Here is a 13,946-nt window from a genome sequence, read left to right on the forward strand (position 1 = left end):
GGGTACTGGATGAAGAGTGTCAAAAGATACAAACTTCCAGTTGTAAGATAACTAAATACTGGGGATGTGATGTACAGCATGGTGACTGTAGCTAACTCTGCCATATGATGTATTTGAAAGTTGTTAAGAAGGTGGATCCTATGAGTTCCCATTACAAGGAATAAACCATATTTTCTTTCTTTTTCTGTATCTGTATGAGACGATGGATGCTAACTAAACTTACAGGGGTCATCAGTTCATAATACATGTAAGGCAAAGCATTATGATGTATACAGTAAACTTACACAGCGCTGTGTGTCCATTATAATCTCAATAAAACTGGAAAAAGAAAAGCCCTTTCTTTTATGAAATGGAGATAATAATAGTAGATGATAGGTTTAACTAAAAAAAAGAAAAAAAAAATCCTTGGGGCGTCTGGGTGGCTCAGTCGGTTAAGCATCCGACTTCAGTTCAGGTCATGATCTCATGATTCCTGAGTTCGAGCCCCAAGTCAGGCTCTGTGCTGACAGCTCAGAGCCTGGAGACTGCTTCAGATTCTGTGTTTCCCTCTTTCTCTGCCCCTTCCCTGCTCGCATTCTGTCTCTCTCTTGCTCTCTCAAAAATAAACATTAAAAGAAAAATCCTTGTCCTGGACATAATAAACTCCAGAGAAGTCCAGATCCTGATTTCTCCAGAGGCTACTACCATTCAGGGGGCCAGCTGTCAGAGCCTGCCTCTTCCCAGAGCCCCTGCCTTAACTGCATCAGTTACAATAAAAATAGTTGCTACAGCAAGAGTGACTTCTCATTCCTGCTCATGAAATTTTCTGAAGCTGTTCTACTCCCTGTCCTGCCTTCTTCTAGGCCGAGTGCCCAGCTTGGAGCACTGCCCACCTTCTCCTTGGGGACAGCAGGAGGGCCTCACAGCAAACAGGATTCTTGGGGCTGTTGTGGCTGGGCCTTGAACAAGCGGAGATGTACTACATCTCTGACTAGAACTCAGTTCCCTATACTGTATTTATTGCCAGGTCTGGTATCCACATCTTGATAGATGTTGCCTTGTGACACATCATTCCAAGGTTCAGACAGCAAACTTCTACAGAATCTAGCACAACACCTTTACCAACTATCCAATATGAAAAATTAGATAAGGTTGGTTGGTTCAAAAGCAAATGACATAGGTAAGAAAAGATCCAATTAACTAATATAGTTTACTAGGTGTTCACTATGTGGCAAGCACTATTCTCGGTACTAGGGATAGGGACACGAATACTATAGAGCTCCTATCTCGTGGGGTTAACCTTCTAGACTTCTAGAAGTCTAGAACAGACTATGAACACTGATATTGTGGAGCATCAGGCTTGGTAGGTGCCTTGAAGAAAACTAAAAAGCAGAGTAAGTGGACAAATCATGTCAAGGGAAAGGAGGTGGGGGAGCCATGTTAGAAGGAAAGATCTCTCTGATGGAGTGATGTTGAGCAAACACCTGATGAAGCAAGAGAGGAAGCCATACATAAATGTGGCAAAGTATGTTACAGGCTGAGGGCACACAGCAAGTTCAAGACCAGAAAGAAGAGCAGACTGGGAACAGGATACAAGAACAAATCCTTAGCTGATGGCTGGGCATGAATCCTGGCATATCATCATTTCCAACTAATGTGTCAAAAGATCTTTAAGGATAAAGAAGGAAGATTTCAAAGAATGAAAGGAAGTACCTTTCACTGTTACACAGGCAGATTCCTGTGGCATACATACCGAGACTCCCCTGGAAAAGTAAAACATGAGATAGAAAACTTTGTAAGAAGAATTCTTTAAAAAAAAAACAACAAAAACCTTTCCTACCCAATGAGGAACTGAAAGACCACAGACAGACTGGTTGACACATACTTCTCTCAGCTGCCACAAAAGGGACTCCTACCTTAGTTAAAAGGTAACAAGCTGGCCTTTGGAAGGCCCTTACAACTTTGAGATCTAGGAGTTAAGTGTTTGACTTCCTTTTCATGTCTATCAAAACTTATCTCCTTCCTAAACTACTTTCCCTGTTACAAAGTCAGATAGTCACGAGGGCGCCTGGGTGGATGTCGGCCGGTTAAGCGTCATGAGCTTAAGATTCGTGGGTTTGAGCCCTGAGTTGGGCTCTGTGCTGATGGCTCAGAACCTGCTTCAAATTCTGTGTCTCCCTCTCTCTCTGCCCCTCCCCCACTCGCACTCTGTCTCTCAAATATAAAAACATTTAAAAAAATTAGAATAAAATAAAAAGAAATGAGAGAGTCATGTGATTGAAAGGATCTTCAATCACCAGCTATAACCAAGGCATGGCTAGTAGAAGTCCTTCGCATGTTCAGAGGCGATACACTCTACATCTGAGTAGACACAGTTATGGGCATGTTACTACCTTTGCTGTTATTCCCAGGCCTCTTGGTTGAGGCGTGGCAGGTATGGAGCTAGGGCAGGGGTGGGACGTACGAGTGATGGGGTCTAGACAGGGACAGCTGCTCTTGGTGGCTGTATGTAACATATCCTAAAGCTCAAACTATTCTTTTCTATTTCCCCCCCAAAGGTTCAGGGTCACAGAAGAACCCCAGGGTGACCCTTACACAAACTTTGCTGACAAACACAAGCAGGCAGACTCCTGTTTAATGAAACCAAGGAAACACCGAATTGAGAGGATGTAGGGGCACCCATGTGGCTCAGTCGGTTAAACATCTGACTCTTGATCTTGATTCAGGTCATGATCTCCTGGTTTGTGAGTTCAAGCCCTGCATCAGACTCACGGCGCAGAGCCTGTTTGGGATTCTGTCTCTCCTTCTCTCTGCCCTTCCCCACTTGCACTCTCCCTCTCAAAATAAATACATAAACTTAAAAAAATTGAGAGGATGTATGCGGACTTATTAAATCTCCTGTGGAGGGGCGGAGAAGAAGCGTTGTTGGTAGAACCAGTGTCCTCAAAAAGAGATGGTTACGTCCTAACCCCCGGGACCTATGAATGTGATCTTATTTAGAAATAGGACTTTGAAAGTGTGATCAAGTGAAGATGAGTCCAGACTGGATTAGGGTGGGCCCCAAATCCAATGACTGGTGTCTTTACTACAAAGCCATGTGCCCATGGAGGCAGAGACTGGAGTGGTACAGCTGTGAGCAAGGAACTCCAAGGACTGCAGGGAAGGACCAGAAGCTAGGTAGGAAGGCATGGAAGGAAGCTTTTCTAGAATCTTAAAGAGAGCATGGCCCTGGAAAACACCTTGATTTTGGGCTTCTGTGCTCCAGAACTGTGAGAAAATGAATTTCTGTTGTTTTAAGGCACCAAGTTTGTGGTAATTTGTTATGGCAGCCCTAGGAAATGAATATGAGAAGCAAACTTTATTTAATCTCTTCACTTGGAACAAATGTTCCTACTCTCTGCTTGTAAACAATAACGAATGGAGGGTAAGGAGGACTGTAATGAGGGAGGTCTTGTTTCCTGTGTGACTCTTAGGCCCTCCACAGCTTGGCTATGCAGTACTGCTACGATGCTTGTTTTGAAAAGCTGTACTTGTTTCAATGTGACAGATATACTAGAGAATAATCTAGGCACAATTTAAATCTTTTGTCTGTTTATGCATGATTTCTCTGAGAAACAGTGTACACCCAGAAAATGACATCCAAGTGAAGTGAGCTAAGTGGGAACAGCCAGCTCTGTGCAGGTGGTATTGCTGCTTTCCCTAGTTTCAGACCACCCCACTCACAATCATTCAAGAGCTATAATCCTCTCACACCCCCGCCACAAGTAAGCTTCAATATCTTTCAAGGCAAAGTGCCATATTGTATTGTGGTCATTATGTGTTTCTTAACTAATTAACATATATAAAACTACTATTTACATTAAATTAAGTTCATACCTGTTTTTTAGGTATGTTCAACAGTTTTTAAATGTTATGCCACTAAGCCCATTTCCCCCCACAAGCCCTATGGTTTCTACTGCAAAATTTGGCAGTGTGGGAATCTTTAGGAACGCATATGTCACATTATTAGCGCAGACTACATACTCTACAGGCCCAAGGCCCTCTCTACTTCTACCCTAAAAGGACCTCAATGTGACCTGACTTACTGCCATTCTCCTCCATGTTACCCACGCTGTTCCAGCCGAGCTGGGCTCATGATTTACGTTGTAAAGAAAAAACCTGCAAATGGGATAGCCTAAAGGTAAAACCAGCCAATAGATAACTTTTGCTTGATTTCCCAGAGTTTAAAATTTTTATTAATTTTTTTAATTTTTTACTGTTTTTTTTTTTTTAATTTATTTTTGAGAGAGACAGAGATAGAATACGTGTGGGTTAGGGGCAGAGAGAGGAGGAGACACAGAATCCGAAGCAGGCTCCAGGCTCTGAGCTGTCAGCACAGAGCCTGACGCGGGGCTCAAACTCACGAGCTGTGAGATCATGACCTGTGGCAAAGTCGGCTGCTCAACCGACTGAGCCACCCAGGCGTTCCCCAGAGTTTAAACATTTTAAAAAACTGGTTGCCAACACCTGAAGATAGAGTATTTACCATAAAAACTGGATTTATAGTTCTTGTGACAAGCTGGAAGCTGAGGCCATCCTGGACTTAAGTTCCCTGTGGTTATCAGCTGGCTGTGTGTGGCTGCCCCTTCAGATGGGTCATGGGCTCTCTGACTGGCCTTAATCTCCAACTTGACCACCTTTTCCACTGCCACCTGGTCCTGTAAACACCAGTTTGTGATCCTGAAATAGGGCTTTGCAGATAGAGCTGTGAATGGAATGCTCACTCTACTGCTTCCCAACTGGGTCACTGTGGAGCAGTTATAGGATTCCTAGGAAAGTGAAGCAATACGTGTGTGAAAGCACTTGGTACACGGCCCAGAACATAAGAGGACCCTGATAAAAGTATTTCCTGCTCTAAGCGCTCACGTACTTCTCTCCTCATTGGGAAGCCTTGTCTTATCCCTTTCATTTCATCCAATCTCTCCCACTGACTACAGTCTTTCATTCATTCCTCAAATGCTTACAAAGAGGGTCTACTCTATGCCATGGGCTTTGCTAGATTATAGGCATTACGGAGATGGCTCTTGCTCTCGCTGAGCTTTTAGTTTAGTGGGAAAGTGGCAAAAACCAAGTAAACAGACCAACCAATGAACAGTTTAAGTTTATGATAAATGTTATGAGGTTAAAGATCTGGCTGGATGGAGTAGGAGAAAACACAGGCACTTAACCTTTCAGAAAGAGAGGTCAAGGAAGGTTTCTGTGTTAAGGCGGCATTTAAAACAAGATTCAAGGCTAAGAAGGGAGTCGGATTAAGGTTCAGGGAAAAGTGTGTTCCAAGAACTGGGAAATGTTCTGGCACATGGAAAGCCCTAAGAGGAAGGAGCTCTTAGAATTCACATCAGGTCCATGGACAATGAAGGCTCCCCTACAGGGGGAGGTGGGCTGGCCTTGCGTGGAGTCAGGATTTCATTCCACATACAATGGGAGCCACTCAAGGGTTCTGTCCTCCCAAACCAAGTCTTTAGGTTTCTTATTTTATATCTATCTTACATTACACTATTTTTTACACACACATACATTTAAAAATATATAAACTATATAAAATTTGTTAGATTGTTACAAGTCAGGGTATATTAAACATAGCAGGACAATAGTAAAGATAATTAAATTAAAAGTAAAGGCAAAAACCTGTTAAAAATTTTTTGACCTATGCAAAAAGGTAAGTCAATCTTTCACTTAAAAATAAATTTTAAGGGGTGTTCTGGGTGGCTCAGTCGGTTAAGCATCTGACTTCGGCTCAGGTCATGATCTCACGGCTCATGATTTCAAGCCCCGTGTCAGGGTCTCTGCTGACAGCTTGGAGCCTCCAGGCCTACTTCGGATTCTGTGTCTTCCTCTCTCTCTGCCTTTCCCCCACATGCATGCTTTCTCTTTCAAAAATAAAAATTTTAAAAAATTAAATAAATTTTAACACATATGAGAAGTTAGTACCGCTCACAGGCAAGGATCAAACAACTATATTCTCCATTCAGCCTAATTCAATCTCTAGAAAGTTTAGGCAGGTAAAGTATTTCACAAAGCTTTCCTCCCTGAGTAACACAAAACAGTGTTTTCTAAACACATTCAGGATTTTAAGTGAGGGAATGATGGGCTTTGCATTTTAAACAGATCTTCCTAGATATTGGATGGAAAAAAATATAGGACAAAAGTAGAAGCTGAGGAACTATTAGGATGTCCCTGGAGAAGCCCAGGTGAGAGCAGAAGGTAGTGGCTGTGGGACTGTGGAGAGCAGAGGACCACTGCGGGATGCAGGCTGGAGGGAGATGCAACAGCATATGTAGGTGGGAGGAGATGTAAGGACTGGAGAATGAACAGCCAGGAATGACTCTTAGGTTTCTAGCCTGAACAATGGCATGATGGAAGGGCAAGGGCTGGTAGGAATTCAGAAGTCTGTTTTTAGCCTGCCAATTAGGAGACGGCTGAGTAGATGTGTCAAGTAAACTACCAGATAGATGAGTTTGGAGCTCACAGTGTATTTCTGGTTTCAACTTCAATATAAACAGCTTAGAAGTCATCATTCCACCTTAACAACAAGAAAAAGCAAGACAAAATGAAAATCAATGACTTCCCTTGGGCTTATCAGAAAAGTTGAGGATGCAGGGCAAACTCTATTCCAAAATCTGGAGAGAGGTAGATTCACAAAGTGTGAGATCTGCTTAGCTGGAGCAGAAGCCAACCTGGAGGAACACTCAAAACGTAACTGCAATGAGTTGCTGAAGACTCAGCACAGACTAGCCTGCGAGTAAGAAACTCCTGAGTACCACAGGCTTAGGAGGGTCCCTCATACTTTCATGGGTTTTAGCTCCAGAAATCCCACTTGGTTCCCAAGGTGAAAAGATGAGAAAGATTTCCTGGTGGCTCTGGAAGGGAAGGGGAAGAATTTTTATAAAATGAACTCAAGGGTTTCTTCTGTAAAGTAAACAAATGACTATTCCGCAGGGGAATAAGGCTTTACACCTGAGTCTATCCCACCTGGGGAGAGGGCATTTCTTCAACTCCAGGCCCCTCAGGCTCCCTTATCTCATCTAAGGAGGTGGGCAGTAGAGGAAATTAATACACACTTGTCAAGGTCACAGCCTGCAATATGATTTATAAGAAGTATATATTTGGTCATTCAGATGACAAAAGTATATTTTTCAGATATATGTGATCTTCATCCACAGTTCCTGAAAATACTTTAGAGCCATAAAAGTGAAATGAGTGTCTTGTTATTAATGAAGATGACTTTTGGAACCCGTCCCCAGGGCAAGGACTGGTTGCCAGAAGGATCAACCATGGATGAAAGGGTTAGAACTTTCATTTCCCCCTCCCCTGGAGGTTCCGGGTTGGGGGAGGGGCTGGAGGTTCAATCAGTCAATAGTCAGTGACTTAATCAATCATGTCTATGTAATGAAGCCTCCATAAAAACCCAAGAAAACAGCTTTTTGGCCCATTTGGGAGCTTCCATGCTTGGGGAACCAGAAGACTTTTGTGTGTCACTAAGCTGTCTGTCCCCAAGTTTCACAAGGACAAAAACTCCTTTGTTTGGCACCTTGCTCTAGGTATCTCTTCATCTGGCTGGTGATTTGTATCCTTTAATAAACTGCACATGAATAAGTGCTTCCCTCCATTCTGTGAAATGCTCTAGCAAATTAATTGAACCTAAAAAGGTCAGTGGAACTCTAATCTGTAGCTGGTTAGTCAGAGGTATAGGTAACAACCTGGGACTTGAGAGTGATGTCTGAGGTGGGACTAGGGGGCAGTTTTATCAGGTTGAATTGTTAGTCTGTGGAATCTATGCTATCTTTACATTGATAGTGTCAGAATTGCTTGGTGTTGTATATGTGGGACTCCTCCAAACCTGCCCCCAAGTTAGAACTAGGTCCAGGAACTCTTACAGGTAGTTCAAGGACAAAGGCCCACTAAAATACTGAGATTTCATTATAAGATTGTAGAATGCTTCTGCACTCCCACCTTACCACCACACCAACAGGGCTCCAGTGTAACAGGGGATTACAGCTGGAAGAGCTTTAAGATATAGACACTCTAAAGAAGAGTATCCAAGGAAGCCCAAAGTCAAGAGGAGAGACCAAGACAAAGGCACTAGAGGAATCTGAAGCCTTTGGACCTATAGCCACAGAGAACATCATAATAGCTCAACACGTAGCCAGATCAACATAAATCCCCATACTATAGGCTCATTTGTCTCAGCTCCTATTATCTAACATAGACATTACCTGATTTCAAAAAGAAAATGTACAAGACATGCCAAAAGGCAAGAAAAACAATCCAGAGATAAAGCAAGCATCAGAATCAGATTCAGGGCACAAACGTTGGAATGACCAAACAGGAACTTAAAATACAAAGATTAACGTTAAGTTCTCTAGATGAAAAGGACAACATGCAAGAACAGAGGAGAGAAGATGGAAATTCTCAGAAAGGAGGAAATGCTAGAATTCAAAAACACTGAAAAAGCGAAGAATGCCTTGATGGGATCATCTGCAGACTGGACACAACCAAGGAAAGAATCAGTGAGCTTAAAGATAGTGATACGGGAAACAAAGGCAGAAGGAAAGGTAGATAAAATTAAATTTCCTTATAACTTGCAGTTCGTTGACAAATACTTGAGGCAGGCAGAGTAAAACATTCCTCCAATAAACTCCCTCTGTCCACTCTTACTAGAGGGAAAACAACCTTAACTTGACAATAGCAAGGCCTCCCTTTTGCCTTTACCTCCCCCAACTCCATAGCACTGTATATAATCAGTCACTCCTCACAATCGCAGGGCAGCTCTTTCTGCCCATGGGTCCTGACTCCATGCTTTAATAATATCACCTTTTTTGGGGCACCTGGATGGCTCAGTCGGTTGAGCATCGGACTTCGGCTCAGGTCATGAGGTCGAGAGTTCGAGCCCCGCGTCAGGCTCTGTGCTGACAGCTCAGAGCCTGGAGCCTGCTTCTCATTCTGTGTCTCCCTCTCTCTCTGCCCCTCCCCCACTCATGCTCTGTCTCTCTCTGGGAAATAAATAAACATTAAAAAAAATAAAAAATAATATCACTTTTTTTGCATCAAAGACATCTCAAGAATTCTTTCTTGGCCGTCAATTTGGACACCCCCTGCCTCACCCCCCTCCAAAACTGCATCACATAGGTCAACAGAAACATCCCTAACTGAAATGCAAAGGCAAAAAGCAATGAAGGAACACAAAACAAAACGTACAAACAAAAAACAGAACAGAGTATCCAAGAACTGTGGGACAATGTCAAGATACAGCATATACATAACTGGAATACCAGAAGGAGAATGAAGAAATACTGGAAGTAATAGTGGCTGCTGGGAACTTTCTAAAATTAATGACAAGCAGAATAAATACTAAAATACTGTATCTAGACAAATCCTACTTGTAAGGCCAAATACAGATTAAAGACAAGAGGCTTAATTCTGTGAAAAATAAAGGAAGAAATTTCTTTCCCCTTCCTTTTAGAACTCCTTCTCTGTCCTTTTCATATGTATGTAAATCTTTATAATGGTTAGAGGAGCCTCTTGCCAGTCTCACAACTCAGGAATGTGTTCTCAAGGATCTGGGAGCCACCATTTCGAAATGCAAACTTGAAGACAACTCCCTTACCTCCTAGGCCTCTGGGAGAGTAAGGACCTAACTTGGTGGGCACCTTGCTATTTGCAAACTACCTCCCATCATAAAGATTTAACAACCTTTCCCCCTTCTCCTTCCTCAATAAAGTGGTTTCCACAATTTCCATGATAAAGTTAGGATCTTAAAAACATGTATGTAATGGGTTGTACACGCTTGGCTTACAAATGAGTAAAATTCCTTTCCATCTTTGCAATTTCTTAGAAGATTGCCTATAATGCACATTACATTCTGATTTAATGTTTACTGAGGAAGAGGAAGAAGAGGAAGAGGAGGAGGAAGAGAAGCAGAAGGAGGAAGCGGAAGAGGAGGAGGAGGAGGAGGAGAAAGGGGCACCTAGCTGGCTCAGTCAGAGGAACACACAACTCTTGATCTTGGGGTTGGGGGTTCAGGTCTCACACTGGGTACAGAGATTACTTAAAAATAACATCTTTTAAAAAAAAAAAAGAAGGAAAAAAACTCCTGTTTCTCTCTTCTACCTTTATGGAGAGTTTTCTGGATTGGGAGAAGATTTTGTTTCTTTTCACTATATTTCCTCAACATATTCAAACCACAGAAAACCAAAGACAAAGAGAAAATACTGAGAGAAGTCTGGAGTGGTGGGGTAGGGTGGGGAGGTGAAACACCTCACCTATAGAGAAACAATGGATAAACAAATTGTGGTCTATCCATAAATTGGGATGTTATTCAGCCATAAAAAGTAATGAAGTACAGATTCATGCTACATCACAGAACATCATGAACATCATGCTAAGTGAAAGACACTATACACAAAAGGTCACATACTGTGTGATTCCATTTATAGGAAATATCCAAAATTGGTAAGTCCATAGAGATAGAATGTAGACTGGTGGTCGCAAGGGCCTACAGGCAAAGAGGAACAGGGAGAAACTGCTCAATGGGTAAGGGGTTTTACTCTGGACTGATGAAAATGTTTGGAAACTAGATAGAGGTGGTGGTTGTACAACACTGAGAATGTTTGGAAACTAGATAGAGGTGGTGGTTGTACAACACTGAGAATGTATTAAATGCAACTGACCTGTTCACATTAAAATGATTAAATTTTACGTCCTATGAATTTCACTAAAAATAATTTTTAAAAAACAACAACCAACAAGTCAAGGAGAAATACTTTCTCGAACACAAACTAAGAAAATTCATCACCAGCAAACCTGCCCAATAAATATTAAAAGCTTTTCTTTAGTTAGTAAATGATATAGGTTAGAACTTGGATCTACTTAGAGAATGGAAGAGCATTGTTGTAGGAATAAGTGAAGGTAAAATAAAATCTTATTATTCCTAATTGATCTAAAAAATAATTGTCTAAATTAATAATAATAACAACAATGTCCTCTGTGATTACAGCATGTGGATAAGTGAAATGAATGACAGCAATGCCACAAGGGACAGGAAGGAGGAATTGGGAACATGGGTATAAGAAACCTATATTACATGTGAAACAGAATAATGTCATTTGAAGGTAGGCTTATATTAGCTTAAAATAATTACTGTAAACTTCTAGGGCAACAACTAAAAACATCTGTAGAGATGTACATTTGATATATTAAGAGAAGAGATAAAAGGGATCAACTAAATTGCCCAATCAAGACCAAATAAGGCAGGGGCACCAGGATGGCTCAGTCCCTTAAGCCTCTGACTCTTGGTTTTAGCTCAGGTCATGATCTCAAGGGTTGTTGAGCTCAAGCCCTGCATTGGGCTCTGAGCTGACAGTGCGAAGCCTGCTTGGGATTCTGTCTCCCTCTCTTTCTCTGCCCCTCCCTTGCTCGCGCTCTCTCTCTCTCTTTCAAAAATGAATAAATAGGGGCACCTGAGTTGGTGCCCCTTAACAGTTGGTTAAGTGTCCGACTTCGGCTCAAGTCATGATCTCACAGTTCGAATCCCGCATAGGGATCTGTGCTGACAGCTCAGAGCCTGGAGCCTGCTTCAGATTCTGTGTTTCCCTCTCTCTCTCTCTCTCTCTGCCCCTCCCCTGCTTGTGCTCTTTCAAAAATAAACGTTAAAAAAAAAAGTTAAAAAAAATAAACAAACATGATAAAAACCCAGATGAGGCAGAAAAAGACGACTCTGGCAACAAATAGAAAATAGTTAAACATGGTTGACATTAATGTAAATACAGTATATCCAGAACCACTTTAAATGTGAATGGTCTACACAGACCACTAAAAGACAAAGACTCATTTCAATAGAAAAAGAAGACCCAACTATACATTGTCAACAGGAAACCCTCGACACAGATAGATCAAAAGTAAAGGGATGGAGAAAAGACATCATGCTATCATTAATCAAAAGACAGCTAGAGTAAGTGAATTTAAGTTAAAGATAAAGTAGACCTCAGAACAAGGAAAAAAATCACGCATAAAGAGGGGTATTACATGTTGACAAATGGGTCAGTTCCCCACAAATACATAACAATGTTAAACGTGTATGCACCTAACAAGAGAGCATCAAAAGACAGGAGACAAAAACTTGTAAAACTGCCAAGGAGAAAGAGAGAGAGAGAAATCAACTATTATAGCTGTAGAGATGTCACTGCTTCCCTGTCAGCACCTGGTAGATTAAGCAGGCAGAAAAATCAATAAGGATATAGTTGACTTGGACAGCACTATCAATCAACCTGATATAACTGACATTTATAAAATAATCCATCTAACAACAGCAGGATACACATTCTTCTCAAGCTTGCAAGGAACATCCAATAATATACATCACATTCTGGGCCATAAAATATACCTTAAGAAAAAATAGGAATCATAAAGTATGTTCTAGGTCACTACTAGACTGATTAAACTAGAAATTAATAAAAAGTTTTTGAAATTCCCAAATATTTAGAAATTAACACACTTCTGGATAACACATGGGTCAAAGTAGCAGCAATAAAAATTTAAAATATTTTGAACTAAATGGAGGTCATAGCAGAGGTCTAGGCTATAGACATCCATTTGGGAGTCACTAGCACAAAATGATATTTAAGCCATGGGTTCAGAGAAAATACAGAGGGGAGAAAGTGGGACCAGAATGCAATCCTGAGGAACTCCAACATTTAGCAGTCTGGCTACATATTATATTCAGTTTTTATAAATAACTTCCTCTAAGTTTTCTGAATATTAATCCTATTAAACAGATACTTAGCTGATTGATCTTAGATATTTCAGAAAAGTGGTTCTAGAAAAGCCTAATATCTTAATATATGTATCTTTACACTTTATACTTTTATGTATATGTAAAATACTTTAATGTAAAACATAATGATAATAAAATTAGACATAATTTTCAAGAAACCTATTGGTTGAAAAGTAAATGGAGTAGAGATATGGAGAAAGACGGGTAAAAAAGTAATTTCTTATTTACGATTATATAAAATTTGAGTATCACAACAGTGATAAAAACACAACAGTTTTCATTACATATTTTTAGATGAATAAGTAATAGAAACACAAAACTTATATAGTAGTGATATTTCACCTAGCAAACTAAAAAACATTAAACAGTATATATAGCATAATATACAGTTGAGTGTGTGGGGAAATGGGCACTCTGATATTGGGCTGGTGGGAGTATAAGTTGGCACAACCTCTTTCGAAGGCAGTTTGGCAACAACTGTCAAAATTACACACAGATACTCAGCTAACATCATACTCAAAGGCAAAAAGCTGAAAGCTTTTGCAATATCAGGAATAAGACTAGGATGCCTACTCTCGCTGCTTTTATTCAACACAGTACTGGAAGTCCTAGCCAGTGCAATTAACCAAGAAAAATAAGTAAAAGGCATTCAAATTGAAAAGGAAGAGATAAAACTGTCATCACTACTTGCAGATGCCATGACATTATGCACAGAAAATCCTAAAGACTCCACCAAAAAACTGTTAGAACTAATAAACAAATTTGGCAGAGTTGCAAGATACAAAATCAACATATAAAAATCTGTTTTTTAAAAAACTTTTTAATGTTTATTTATATTTGAGAGAGAGAGCGAGAGAGAGAGAGAGATGAAGAGACAGAGCGTGTGTGTGAGTGGTGGACTGGCAGAGAGAGACAGACACAGAATCTGAAGCAGACTCCAGGCTCCGAGCTGTCAGCACAGAGCCCTACTCGGGGCTCAGACCCACAAACTGTGAGATCATGACCTGAGCTGAAGTGGGACGCTTAACCGACTGAGCCACCCAGGTACCCCTGTCGTGTTTTTTTTTTTAAGTTTATTTTGAGAGAGACAGAATGCATGTGCATGTGCAAGTGGGGGAGGGGCAGAGAGAGAGTGGGAGAAAGAGAGAATCCCAAG

The 13,946-nt window shown here is 41.0% G+C and overlaps 1 protein-coding gene across 2 annotated transcripts in view; it reads right to left on the bottom strand.

The window, feature by feature from the left end:
• NR2C2 (nuclear receptor subfamily 2 group C member 2) overlaps positions 1-13,946 on the bottom strand; it is a 101,057-nt gene that overhangs the window by 28,845 nt on the left and 58,266 nt on the right. The window lies entirely within an intron of this gene.

This window comes from Prionailurus bengalensis, chromosome A2 (genome assembly GCF_016509475.1).
Source record: "Prionailurus bengalensis isolate Pbe53 chromosome A2, Fcat_Pben_1.1_paternal_pri, whole genome shotgun sequence".
Classification (NCBI taxonomy): Eukaryota; Metazoa; Chordata; class Mammalia; order Carnivora; family Felidae; genus Prionailurus; species Prionailurus bengalensis.